The sequence below is a fragment of the Leucopleurus acutus genome (assembly GCF_964270905.1).
Source record: "Leucopleurus acutus genome assembly, chromosome: 10".
Taxonomy (NCBI): Eukaryota; Metazoa; Chordata; class Mammalia; order Artiodactyla; family Delphinidae; genus Leucopleurus; species Leucopleurus acutus.
In genome coordinates this window covers 47870610-47884593 of record NC_139153.1, presented here as the reverse complement: position 1 = coordinate 47884593, position 13984 = coordinate 47870610, and the positions used below count along the sequence as shown (strand labels likewise).

General features: G+C 48.1%; 1 pseudogene across 1 annotated transcript; it reads right to left on the bottom strand.

Annotated features, from left to right (window-relative positions):
- Nucleotides 1-13267: 13267 nt before the first annotated feature.
- On the bottom strand, nt 13268-13648 carry LOC309966937 (transmembrane protein 14C-like; annotated as a pseudogene). The gene has a single exon. The product of its transcript is annotated as a transmembrane protein 14C-like (transcript).
- Nucleotides 13649-13984: the final 336 nt, after the last annotated feature.

Here is a 13984-nt window from a genome sequence, read left to right as displayed (position 1 = left end):
AGGGTGGGGAAGAGTCAGGGGTCAGGAGTGAGGGGAAGGTTTAGGTCATGGTCTTTACAGGGATTTTCAAGGGAAAGGCAAGGCAGTGTTTGATGGGTTTGGGGCTGAAGGGGTGGTTCCTAGTTGCCTAGCACCTGGCCCTGGGATGATAAAGGCAGAGGAATATTGTCTCCTGGGGTGTATGGGCCAGTAGAGGTGGTGAGGCTCTGGACTGGTTAGTTTGCATATCAAAGACATGCCTCTGGCTGGGACATTTGCTATCTCTAAGAATTGGCTAGCCCTAGGAAGGGCAGTCTCCCCAGCCAGAATGTTTTTTTGGGGGGGATGTCAAACATCATAGCATACAGAAAATTTAAAAAAAATTAAGTACAATAAGTCCTCTGAAGTTTTGGCATCATGTTAACGAAAGTTTGGGGTGATGATAATGGACATGTTTAGAGAGTAGGGCAAAGTTGCCCTAAACAGCATAGAAAAGATTTTATTACGAGAGTAAAATAGAGGAACATTCTGTTCTAGAATGTAGAATTATAAGGAATCTCTGCAGGCCAGCCCATAAATAAGTTTCCCATTTTTTATGGCATTAGCCAAGAAAAATAGATGTGAAATTTTGGGAGTCTAAGAGCCTCAAGGTTAAGAAAAACAACCAATCATAAACAAGTCACTGGGTTTTCCCAAATAAATGCAACCACTTCAGCTATAGCCAATCAAGCAATTTCCTTGCTTTTCTTCCTTGTCCTCTCTATAAAAACCTTGCATCTAGCTCCTGTTGGTGGAGTGGTCCTAACTACTTCCAGGTTGGTGCTGGTTTGAATTGATGTTTGCTCAAATAAACTCTTAAAAATTTTAATGTCTCAATTTATCTTTTAACAGTACCAACTGTTGGTGATGTTAAAGGGACATAGAAATTGTCATGACTCCTAGTGGAAGTCCCTCTCTATCAATTCTTACCTTTGCCTTCCTCTGATCCTAGAACTGGAATAATGCCTTTTGCTGATACAGATGGTTAATGGTCCCTGAGGAATAATGGTCATGAGTCCCCCAGGGGGAGGAGAAACCTCCGGTTCCGGTTGACATGAATGTGCTTCTTCATTAGTGGTCAGATTCTATCTCTGGCTTTGACTCAATGTTTTACCAAGGCTTTTGACCCAGAATCATACTCCTGCCCCTTCCTTGAATAGAAACCAATTATCTCAGTTTCAGAAGGAAGCTGCAAAGAGAAAAAAAACACGGACTTCTTAGAACCACCTAGGCCCAAGATGGTGGAAGATTTGACTTCCAGTAGATCTTGAGCCTCATTATACACTCATTGTAATACATTAGGATGCTAAAAGACACACCCGCCAGCACCGTGACAGTTGACAGTTGCCATAACAACCGAAAAAACCCATTCAAGGACTGAAAAGGCGTGTTGCCATCAGTTCCGCATCCAAACCACACCCCTGTTCTTAGATAAGTCGTAAATATTCCTCCCACTCTTTCCAATTCCCTACCTTTAACCTCCACCCTCCTATGTATTTGGCGTTTCTGCCCGAACTGGGTTGAGAAGTTGATTTGTGAACTAGGTTTCGGGTTCTCCATTCTTTGGCCATTGAATAAAGCTTGTGCTGTTCCGGTCTCAGCATCGGTTTCATAATTGGCTGTGTGAATCTAATCGGGAAAAGAACCTCCCTGGCTGAGACAAAAGGTCGCGGGTCCAGTCAACCAATTTGGTAATACTTTGAATCCCGCTGTACCTCTTTCAGCAGCACTGAGTACAGCTGCTAATGCCTCTGGATGGTCATCTGCCTGACCCTTCCTGTATGCAAATTACCTGCATCATTTCTTTGGTCTCAAACTTCCTTCTCAGTTCAGAGGTGTTATTGTGGAGCTTAACAGTAGAACAGCCATCTTAGGCTAGGGAGGTCATTTCAAGATAAGAGAATTGCACCCTCCCCCAGTGGAAAATTACCATCAGTCACAAGAAGTTGGCGGTCCTGGAAGAGTGAGTAACGACACACCCAGCCCTAACCACCACATGGGTGGAACATTAATCCGAGGGTGACCAGAAGGGACCATAAAAAACGTCCAGTTTCTCTCCCCCAGGGGCAGACCTCCTCTTGGTCTCACCCGCTGCTCCCTTGCAGTGTACTCAGTAAATCTCGCTTTCTACCCTTGCTTCTTTTTTTTTTTTTTTTTTTAACCCTTGCTTCTGACTCGGTAAATTCTTTTACAGCTGGAGTTGCTGGCCCCATCACTTCACCCTGCGGTGGTTATCATTACATACCCCTGCCATCCAACACTTGGAATACAGCAATAAACAAAAACAGATTCCATAGTCTTTCTTCCCCATGTCTATGGCCTGACACAAAGATAGACAGATCCCTTACCCATTACCAATAGAGTTTCAACTCCCCATGAGAGCCTTCCTGATGCTGTCTCTACCCCTGCATCCAGAGGCATACCATAATCTTTTTGGAGGAAGATAGAGGAGGACTTAGGGGGGTAAGGGATGGAAGTATGTGTGTGAATTCCTGGTAAGGGAAAAGGGGCTGAATTCCATTTTAAATCCTTTTTAGTACTACTTAAAGTATCAGTATTTCTTTGATACAAGTTAGAAAGTAGTTAAAAAATTCACTTACAAACATCACTTTGTAAAAGAGAACACATTGTTTGATTTCCTGTTTTTTCCCCACAAAGAGGGGCTCAGGGTTTGTGACCAGAAAGAGTGAAAATCCCACCAGGACAATTTTCTTTCTGTCACTTGGCTACAGCTGATTCTCAGTTGTACATTCTGATCTTTCTTCGGTCACAGTCCAGACCCCCATCCTCACTCACCATACCCAAACTTACCTCTTCACATTTCAAAATAGGAGGTAAAGGAAATTCCCTGGCAGTCCAGTGGTTAGGACTCCAAGCTTCCACTGTTGCGAGCCTGGGTTCCATCCCTGGTCAGGGAATTAAGAACCCCACAAGTCTCGTGGTGCAGCCAAAAATAAAAAACTAAACAAAATAGAAGGTAAAAATTAAGGGGGAACCTTTCCCCCTTCTTTGTCAAAGTCAGAAAGCTGATGCAATTTAAATTTGAAAACACGCAAATGAACAAAACCCTTCAGTCTGTGGCTTTTGCACACTGCAGGGAATCAGGGTAAAAGGAAGGATCCTGCACTCCCGGGTTGTCAACTTTGGCTACATGTTGGGATCACCTGGGGAGTTAAAGAAGTAGGAACGCTTGGGCCCCACCCACAAAGCTTTGCGCTTAGCTGATTGTAAGGTCGGATCCTAACAAACGGCACCGCGAAACAGAGGAAAGCTTCAAGTGAGCTTTATTAGGGAGCGCTCCCGGGCGAGGTTCACTGGTCCGAGAGAAAGGGGCCAGAGAAGGTGCACCCGGGCGAGGGTTGGGCAAGATTTTATAGGGGAAGAAGGGAAAGGCGTGTGGTGAATCTGGGGGGGTGCAGGGTATTCCTTATTTGATGGTCTTTTCGGGTATCCTGGGGGACGGTTAGTCCCGCCCCTCGAAAGGCGGGAAGGCTGGGCCGGGTGCAAAGTCCCCAGGTCAGTTTCTGGAACTGGGTGGTCCGGAGAATTTCGGTCTGATGCAACCTGTGAATCTGATTGTGTTCCCCTGCCTCGGGCCAGTTGGCCTTACATCCCAACATCTTTGGTGTAATGCGGCGGCGTTCTGATCTCTGGCTACTTCATGCTGAATGGGGGCGTCGAAAGGGGAGTCGGGCGACCAGAGGTCCGAGGCTTAGGGGAGACCAGTGGGGGGGTTCTGTAGGAAGCAAGGTGTAAGGACCGAGGCGCATTTGGTTTGTGGCCACCCGAGAGACTTCCTCCATGCGCCTGCGAAGGAACCTAAGAAAACAGGAAGCAAGCATGCTACGAAGAGGGTGCGGTCCGGGTTTGAAAGAGGGGTGTCAAAGAGTCCCTCTCTCGGCGGGCGGAGGGCCTCTACGACTTGGGGGTAGGAGTGGGAAGGGGAGGTCCCGGTATCGGAGATAGGCAAGAGGGAGGCCGGGTTTAGGCGGTGGGGAGTGGTCTAGGGAGATAGCAGGGTTTTCAATGAACAGCAGGTGGAACTCCTGGATGCGGGAGGGGCCCAGGAGGGAGAGAGACTTGTGGCCTAGGAGGTCGACCAGCCGGTGGGAGGAAAACACGGTTAGTGGGTGGGCCAGAGTCAGCTTGAGTGTTTGTTTGGTCAGTTCGGCTGCCGCTGCTAGGGCCCGAAGGCATGGTTGCCATCCCCGAATGGTTGGGTCTGGCTGTTTGGAGAGGTAGGCCACGGGGCGGTAGGAAGGCCCTACAGGCTGGGCAAGGAGTCCAGTGGCTATTCCGGCCCGTTCATCCACAAAAAGGTGAAAAGGTCGGTTTGGGTTGGGCAGAGAAAGGGGAGAAGATATCAGAGCGTTACGGAGGGTGAGAAAGACCTGTCGAACGACGGAAGGAGAGGTGAGGGGTCCTTGAGGGGTTTCTTTAGCGGCTAGATATAAGGGTTTAGCGAGGGGAGCAAAGTTAGGGATCCAGACTACTGGGTGGAGAGGAATTATGGCCTCATTGATTAGTCGAAGGTCCTGGACCAGGCGATAATCCCCAGAGGCCTTGCGGACAGGCAGGATGGGAGTGTTGCAGGGAGAGTCCGTGGGGATGAGGAGTCCCTGGTTTAGGAGTCTGGTGATAATAGGTTGTAGGCCCCTAAGGTGAGTCTCAGAGATGGGAAATTGGGGCCTTGATGGAAATTTGGAGGGGTCCTTTAGGCGGATGAGGACGGGGGAATGGTGTGTTGCTATTATGGGCTTAGAAGTATCCCAGACTTGGGGATTGATTGGGTTCGGTGTGATTGGAAGAGGGGGATAGGAGGGGGAGTGTTCTAGAGACAGGCCGAGAAGAGGAAGCAGGAGTTGGGAGGAGGGGACCTTAGGTCAAGTCTAACCAGCTGGAGGGAGGCCCGTAAGTGGAAAAAGACATCTTGGCCTAGCAAGGGAACTGGGCAGGATGGTATGACTAAGAAAGAATGAGTAAAAGGGAGTCCTTCGATATGACATGAGAGTGGACCGGTCTGGATGGTTTGCCATCAATACCCACGACCGAGATCTGGGAAGGAGAAACTGGCCCAGAATAAGTAGGCAGGACCGAATAGGTAGCCCCAGTGTCCACCAGAAATGAGATGGACTTACCCGCTACCTGTAGCGTTACCCTGGGCTCGGCGAGGGTGATGGGGGTCTTCGAGTCCGGGCGCCGTCAGTCGTCAGCCAATCCCAGCAGTTCGAGTGGTAATGCCGTTGGGTCGGCCTGCCCCCCGCGTGGAGACGCTGAGGGAGGGCCAGTCGTAGGGCAGTCACTCTTCCAGTGGCCCGTTAGCCCGCAGCTGGGACAGGGCTTAGAAGGAGGTTGGGGATTGGGACATTGGCGAGCCCAGTGGCCTTCTTTTCCGCATTTGAAGCAGGCCCCCGGCGGGGTTGCCTTTTGCGGACCCCGTGGATGCTGTGATCCATGGGAGATGGCCGGCCTTAAGGCGGCTACAAGAGCTTGGGTTTGGAAGGCCACCTTCTGGTGCATCCGAGCCTGTCGCCTGGATTCTGCCAAATCCTCACGACCATTATAGACTTTAAAGGCCATTTTTACCAGATCTCGAATAGGGGTTTTGAGGGCCATCTTCTGCCCGTCTTAATTTCTTTCGGATGTCCGGGGCTGATTGGGTGATAAAATGGGTGGCTAGGACCGCTGCCCCTGCCGGGGTGTCGGGATCCAGCCGGGTGTAGAGAGTTAAGGCCTCTGTAAGGCGATTGAGAAAGATAGCTGGATTTTCGTTAGGTTCTTGGGTTATCTCTTTTAGTTTTTCAAAATTGACCACCTTATGAGCGGCAGCCTGCATGCCAGCCAGGAGGCATTGGATCATGAGGTCGCGTTTACGACGGCCATCTTGGCCATCCTGATAAGTCCAGCCTGGATCGGTGCCAGGTACGGCAGTGGCTCCGACAGGCATGGAGTTGTCGGTAAGGTGAACCTGATCTGCATGGTTTCGGGCAGCAGTTTGAATTCTTTCCCTCTCGTCAGGGGTCAGAGTAGAAGATAGGATCACAAAGATATCGTGCCAGGTTAGATCGTAAGCTTGAGAGAGATAGCGAAATTTTTTGATGTAGTGGGAGGAGTCGGCAGAGAAGGAGCCTAATCGTTTTTCAATTTGAGAGAGGTCCTGGAGAGAGAAAGGGACATGGACTCTGACCAGTCCTTCCGCTCCTGCTACCTCCCTCAGAGGGCACAGGAGATTTGAATCTTGGGAGTCGTGAGACCGTGTGCACTAATTGGCGAAGCAAGGGGCGTGGGAGGAGAAACCGTTGAGGGAGGCGGGGGAGCGGTTGGAGGGGCCGGAGCGGGTTCGGGAAGAGGAGGGACCGCTTCAGGGTAGGGTGGAGGTTGAAGAGGAGTTCTGAAGGGGGGAGTGGTAAGAGATTCGGGAGGATCGGTTAGTGGGGAGGAATCCAAGGGGATTGAGGTTTTGGATGGAGGAGATGTTTGTTTGGCAAGGAGGATTTGAGAGGTAGAACAATTGACGCAAAGGGAGGGGCGGGAGCGCAAATACCAAAAAACCTGGACATGGGGCACCTCAGACCATTTGCCCGTCCTGCGGCAGTAATTATCGAGATCACGGAGGATGTTAAAATCAAAAGTCCCTTCAGGAAAATAGCCAGGGCTGTAAAATTGGCTAGGAGACACCCCAGGGGCGTCTTAGGATCTGGTTTCGATTGTGAGGTTCCCATGACCCCCAGTCTGTCCCTGGGTGAATGGAGAGGGAGAGAGGCGTCCCTGGTCTCAGTCTCCAATTCACGGCAGGTCGGAGGGCGGCCAGGCAATTGGGACGTGTCCACAGTTGCCCGAGGCCCGGAGAGAGGACGGAGGAATCCCTGACGCGGCCGCGATTAAGGACAGGGAGTCCGGTGGGCAGGGACTCTGGGGGTCGGAGGGAACAAGGGAGGGGGACTTACCCCGTTTTCTGCCGGATCGGGTGGATGAGTAGAGGTTCCCTGGTTGTCTCCTGGGGGAGGGGAGGAGCGGCCCGCGCGGTAACCCGCGGGCTTGGTACCCCTCCCGGGTTTCGGCACCAAATGTAAGGTCGGATCTTAACAAACGGCACCGCGAAACAGAGGAAAGCTTCAAGTGAGCTTTATTAGGGAGCGCTCCCGGGCGAGGTTCACTGGTCCGAGAGAAAGGGGCCAGAGAAGTCGCACCCTGGCGAGGGTTGGGCAAGATTTTATAGGGGAAGAAGGGAAAGGGGTGTGGTGAATCTGGGAGGGCGCAGGGTGTTCCTTATTTGGTGGTCTTTTCAGGTATCCTGGGGGACCGTTAGTCCCGCCCCACGAAAGGCGGGAAGGCTGGGCCGGGTGCAAAGTCCCCAGGTCAGTTTCTGGAACTGGGTGGTCCGGAGAATTTCGGTCTGATGCAACCTGTGAATCTGATTGTGTTCCCCTGCCTCGGGCCAGTTGGCCTTACACTGACGTGCAATATAAACGCTTTAAGAGCTCCCCAGGGGATTATACTGTGCAGCAGAATTAAGAGCCAGTGATTTACATTCACAGTTCTTTGCTACTCAAAGCCTGGTACAGGAACACAACACTGCTCACACCTGTGAGTTTGTCAGACATAGTCTTTGCCCCCGCCCTCGCCTCCCAAATTAGAATCTGCAGTTTAACCAGCTAAGCCTGTTTAACCTCAAGTGATTTGCATTCCTATGCACATTGAAGTTGGAGAAGCTATGCCCAGGGCTCCTGCCAAGCAAACTGGCCCAATGTGGAAGGAGGTAAAGCACTCAGGAAACAGAGCTCCAAGAATAGGTCCCCAACCGGAGGACGGAAGAGATCTCCTTGTTACAGGCTCTGTGTTGTGGCTCTCAGGGAAATCAGGTAGTGGCCGAGGTGGGCTGAGCCTCAGGGAGCTGCGCAGGACTTCAAAACAAAGCTGCTCTCTGAGCAGAGCAAAGAGACTGCTTCTGCAGCGGTGCAAACGCTGGAGGGGCCGATCTGCTGGATCTGTTTGACCACACCAGTCTGGGTGCTGTCCATGTTAGCTGCTGTCCCGTGACATAAGCACACCCCAAACACAGAACCTGCTCGAGCTCCTCTGTGATGGGAACATTGTGTTCTCAAACAGACAAAACAAACAACTCTTTACTTTGAGTGGTTATGAATTTTCATTTCCTACCCCACCACCCCCTTCAGCCCCACCCCTACGGAGACAAGTTATCTGGAACATTATTTGTCGAACAATAATTAGTACTAAGGCTGCAAAGAACTGTTGACTTATAGAAAGACACAAAGTTAGTGTTTGAGTTAGTCTGAGTTTTATCTGGGGTCTTGCTGAGGACTAAAGCCTAGGAGAGAGCCACTCAGGTCTGATGAACTGCTCTGAAGAGGTAGGGGAGAAGCCAGGTTATATATGGCTAGGAAATAAGTGTAGTCAAGCATACATCTTGGTACAGAATTTCAAATGCGTGCATCAAAAGAAAAAGATAATGCAAATCATAAAGAACAGAAATCTCAAGTTAATAGTTTTAGTGCTTTTCTATGTATAGGAAGTTTCAGAAATCCAGGGCCATTAAAATTTTCCCTGAGATATACATCTAACTATCTGTGGGCCTGCCTGTTCACGTGTATCCAAAGCACAAGGTGCCTCATCCTGTTTTTTTCTTTAAATTCCTTTTGGAGTGCAACTGTCAGGTCAGCAACTGCAGTGGGTTATGACTTAACCCTTGCAGAATCGGGTGGTGAGCGGCACTCTTTGGCTTAGCGATCCTAATTTTTCTGTGTCCATAGAACAAAGAGCTTTATTTGGGGTCTTGGGAATTGCAAATTGGGAGACACAGATTTGGGTAAAACCGAAAGAGTGTTCTGAAGAAGAGAAAGAATCAGAGACTTATAAAGGCAAAAGCCACAAGATTGTTAAAGTTGTCTTGCAAGGATTATGATTGGCTCTAATGCAAAAAGGAAATATTTGCCCTTAAGGGATAGGCTGTCATGATTTATTTAGGGTAAGGGTCTGTTAAGTATCTTAAGTTTCTGGAACATTGTGTAGATGTTCTGGATGCCTGCCTTTATAAGTCAATAAGTGGTCAAAAGTTCAGATTCCATCCTGGCTGAGATGTGTATAAGTCCCATTTCCTCAATTACCTCCTGGCTCCCTCTGAGAGAGCTCTCTTAGCAATACTGACTCCATTTTTATTTTCCTTTCACATAGTTCAAAAGGAAATTCATGGACACATTAGGCATAGACGAGCAGTCCCCATTTTCCTTTTTGGGTATTTTGGATATTTTCCAGTGGCACCTTCCCCCGCCCCCCTATATTAACTCTTGGTTCTTCTCAACCCTGCCTTAAGACTTGGAAAGATGACCTTCTTGGACTGCCTTCCAGCTTCCAGTTGGGTTGGACCAGTGGCAGGCTCTGGCAGAAGGCCAGAGGGAGAGTCAGGTTCAGGTACTTATTCCCCCAGCTCACTTTGTATTGGACCATGGGTTGAGTATGTCCCTAAACTGAAGGCCACAGCTTCTGTCAGGTAGCCTGCTCCTACAGGTGGTCAGAGCTTCCTATTAAAAAATGAAATTCAACTGAGCAAATTTTAAAGATCTTGTTGGCCATATTCAGCAATTCATGAATCAGGCAGCATCCAACCTAGCAGATAGAAAGGAGCTCTGAGGAGCTTTGCAAAATGAAAGACTTTTATAGGCAGAAGGGAGCAGGAACAACGAAGTTATACAAGGCAAAAAAGCGGGTTGGTTATAAGGTTACTTTCCTTTACGAGGGAATGGCAGGGGTCTATCAGGCAGATTACCTAACTAGTGCTGATCAAGAAATTCCTGATGGACTGGGGCTGGTTTAAAATTCCACTTCTGGAGGAGCCAAAACTTTTTTAAAAATTTTATTTATTTATTTTGTCTGCAGCAGGTGTTAGTTGCAGTATGCGGGTTCTTCATTGCAGCATGTGGGCTCTTCGTTGCGGCATGCATGTGGGATTTAGTTTCCCGATCAGGGATCGAACGTGGGCCCCCTGCGTTGGGAGCATGGAGTCTTACCCACTGCAGCACCGGGAAATTCCCCCCAAACTTTTAGTTAAGTTTTATTTTGGTGGCTTGGCCCTTAGCATGAGCTACTCCATTTTGGGCCTGTTGCTTTGTTTTTACTGTTTCAAATATTGTTAGCCTTGGCGTTTTGTACCACCTCATGGCCCATTTCCTTAACAGTTACAATTTTACATGTCACCCCTTGAACCCTCCTCATTTATGCTGTGCCGTTGGTTTCTCTTCCATCGCATCAATAGCTCTCTGGTGCCAGGATCCATTCTCTCTTTCCATCCTTGGTGGCTGGGGCATTGACAAAGAACCTGGGGTGGTTCAGACGACTGGAACAGAGCCTCAGCACACAGATGAGCATCCCTCCTACTGAAACATCAGTTGGCAACATGCTGAGGCCTGGCACTAGGATGCACGTACCACAGGGCAACCAGGACAGCTCCCTGGCCCCTTGACACAGCAGCTTGCACGTGTCCTCCAATGGCAGCAGGTGGTCTTTACGGCATTGGCTCCCCACCCTCCAGGTTCTCTGATGCTGTCAATAGAAGACATTTGCTCCTACAGGGACTGGGCAGTCTCCTGATGTGACTTCAGCCCTTCTTCAAGCAGCCTCTCTACCCACAAACTTACCCCTCTAGAATTCTACATACTGGCAGATAGCACCATTGTTCACCCACTAGGTGAACCCTGTTAGAACTCACCTATAGGAGTTTTAAAGATGAGACAACAGGCCCAAAATGGAGTAGCTCATGCTAAGCTCCATGTGACCAAAATCAAACTTAATTTAAAGTTTTGGCCCTCCCAGAAATGGAATTTTAAACCAGTCCCATTCCCTCAGGAATTTCCTGATCAGCACTAGATAGGTAATCTGCCTGATAGAGCCCTGCCATTCCCTTGTAAAGGAGAGTAACCTTGCAATGGCCAATATCCTTTTTGTCTAGTATAACTTCCTTTTTCCTGCTCCCTTTTGCCTATGAAATCTCTTGCATTGCATAGCTCTTTGGAGCTCATGTCTATCTCCTAAATTGTGTGCTGTCTGATTCATGAGTTGCTGAATTAAGGCCAATAAGATCTTTATTTATTTTTTTAATTTTTAAAATATTTTTTTGGCTGTGTTGGGTATTCGTTGCTACGCTCGAGCTTTCTCTAGTTGCGGCGAGTGGGAGCTACTCTTCGTTGCGGTGCACGGGTGTCTCATTGTGGTGGCTTCTCTTGTTGCAGAGCACGGGCTCTAGGTGCGCGGGCTTTGGTAGTTGTGGTGCACATGCTCAGTAGTTGTGGCTCGCAGGCTCTAGAGGGCAGGCTCAGTAATTGTGGTGCACGGGCTCAGTTGCTCCACAGCATGTGGGATCTTCCCAGACCAGGGATCGAACCCGTGTCCCCTGCACTGGCAGGCAGATTCTTAACCACTGCGCCACCAGGGAAGTCCCAAGGCCAATAAAATTAATTTACTTCATTGAATTTTGTTCTTTAACAGTTTTGGTGATGACAGTGGGATCCAAGGGAGTCTACTAACATCCTCAAGGACAATGGGAAACATAGGCATTGGTACCTGCTGAACCCTTTGTTCTCTTTCTCGCTGCTTCTGAAGGCCATGGGTAAGTTTCTCTTGGATCTGAGCTCTGCTCCCTTTGCATCTGAGCTTGCTGCTCTCATTGGTTTTCCAGTCCAGGGTTAGCAGGGCAGTCTGGACTGACAGGAGGCTTTAACAGAGCACAAGTCCCTAGCTCCTGGTCAGTCCACAATACCATTTCTTTGGTTACTGCTGACATCCACAGGTCTATTTCCTGCTCAGTTATTATTGGTTTCTGCTGATATACACACAAGGTAAAAGAATGATCGATCTATTGTTAAAGGGAATCTTGGAAGGCAAATTTGCAAAAGATGCATTCAGGTTGAGCACCTAAAAGCTGTTTGAGCTCACCATCTAATCTAAGACCCCCATTCTAGGATAAATTGGTTAGGGAATGGGTTAGATCAGTACTAGGTCACCTGCCAACCTCAAGAAAATTTTTGTGCAATGAGATGCCCTGTAAAACATAAAACATCACAGAATCTCCAACCCAGTGGCACATTCCTGTTAGGGATTAATTTGGTTCCAGGAGACCAAAGGCTTCACTGAAGAAATAGGGTCCTCAAGTTCCAAAGAACTGAGTGTTCTATCTTCTGGCACACCTGCTTATTTTACGTCTAAGAACTATGGTCCTGGAAGCTATAGTTACATACAAAAATGTCAAAATCTTACTAAAGACAACCTAGATTTACAATGACCATTATGGGGAACATTCCAGTTAGACAAGGCCATTCATTCAAAAAGTACAATTGTAATCGAGTGTTCCCAAATCAAACCGACAGAATGGGATACCTGTTATTTTAACTGATATGCAGAAGCCTCCAAAAGGCTTCAAGATTCCAAAATAGCTTCATTGAAAGATTCATTGCAAAAGGCTAATGAAGGGACTTCCCTGGCGGTCCAGTGGTTAAGACTCTAAGCTGCCAATGCAGAGGACATGGGTTTGATCCCTGGTCGGGGAACTAAGATCCCACATACCGCAGGGCCAAAAATTTTTTTTAATAAAAGGACTAATGAAAAGTTAAAGACACAAGAGTTACCCAAAACCAAAGGCTGTAAGACTGACGTGACTCTTACCACTCCCATCTATCTTCTTTTACCTGAGTACTCCCAGTCTACGAATCCTCTATCTGAATCGCCTTTCCACTCTGAAGGGACTATTAGTTACCCTTTATTTTATTTTTATTTTGTGTTTATAGTAAACTTTATTTTCATTGATTTCATTTAACATAATTTCAAAGTAGGTCTGTGCTTTAAGATAAGCAAAAGAACAGATATCCTAAATCTCATTAAGAGATCTTTTTCACACTGTTCCTCTGAGCAGGACACGGGGTTTCAGGGGCCCCAGTGGTGATACCTAACATTTTATCCCTGGAGATATTACCTGTAGATACAGAAAGAACAGATAACACCAACACACAAGAATCAAACTATATGAGGGTACTACAGGAAGAAGCTCTTATGTTATACTTTATCTACCTCTTTAGGGTTGTAATGATAATGACTGACTTTTTTCTCTGCAAAGTTCAGTGTTGTTTTTTGTTGTTGTTGTTTGTTTTTGTTCAGTGTTGTTTTAAATAAAATGTCAGAATATGTGCGAATGCTGTACTCATTTATCTTAATACACTAAAAATAGTGGAAGTTTAAAAATTCTTCATGAGACCAATCTGGGCCATGACTACCACTGATGGGGTTTACCCAGCACACTAATTCCAAGTTTGGCGACCAACAGCAAACTGGCTCCCGCAATTAAGCCTGCAGGCATAAATTTTCCAGTGCGGTAGAATCTCATTCCCATAATGCCAGCCAAGGTTCCAGATGTAACGAAGAAAACCTAAATGTTCCTTGGGTCTTGAGACCCCTGATAGGCACCCGGGCCCGCTAAACCATCGAAGAGGAGCCCGGCAGCCAGAGACGGGACACTGCCTGCTTTTGCATAGCCAGTGATCCCACTTATCCCACCCGAAGCAACCAGTGCTGTGTAGCCAAAACCAATACAGTATAAAGGCACTAGTGGGCTGGAGTCCTTCTGCATTGTTCTCTTTCACTCTGTCCAGACAGATTACACCAGGCCTGCACCTCCTTCCTGAAGGTCTGCACTGGCCGACAAGGGCGCACATGCCTTGGGGTGGAGAGTTGCCAAAGTTAACTTTTAACATTTTTAAAAAATAATTAATTAATTTTTTGGCTGCGTTGGGTCTTCGTTGCTGCACACGGGCTTTCTCTTGTGGCGCTGAGCGGGGGTTACTCTTTGTTGCGGTGCGCGGGCTTCTTATTGCGGTGGCTTCTCTTGGCGCGGAAGACAGGCTTTAGTGCGCGGGCTTCAGTAGTTGTGGCATTCAGACTCAGTAGTTGTGGCTCTCGGGGGTCT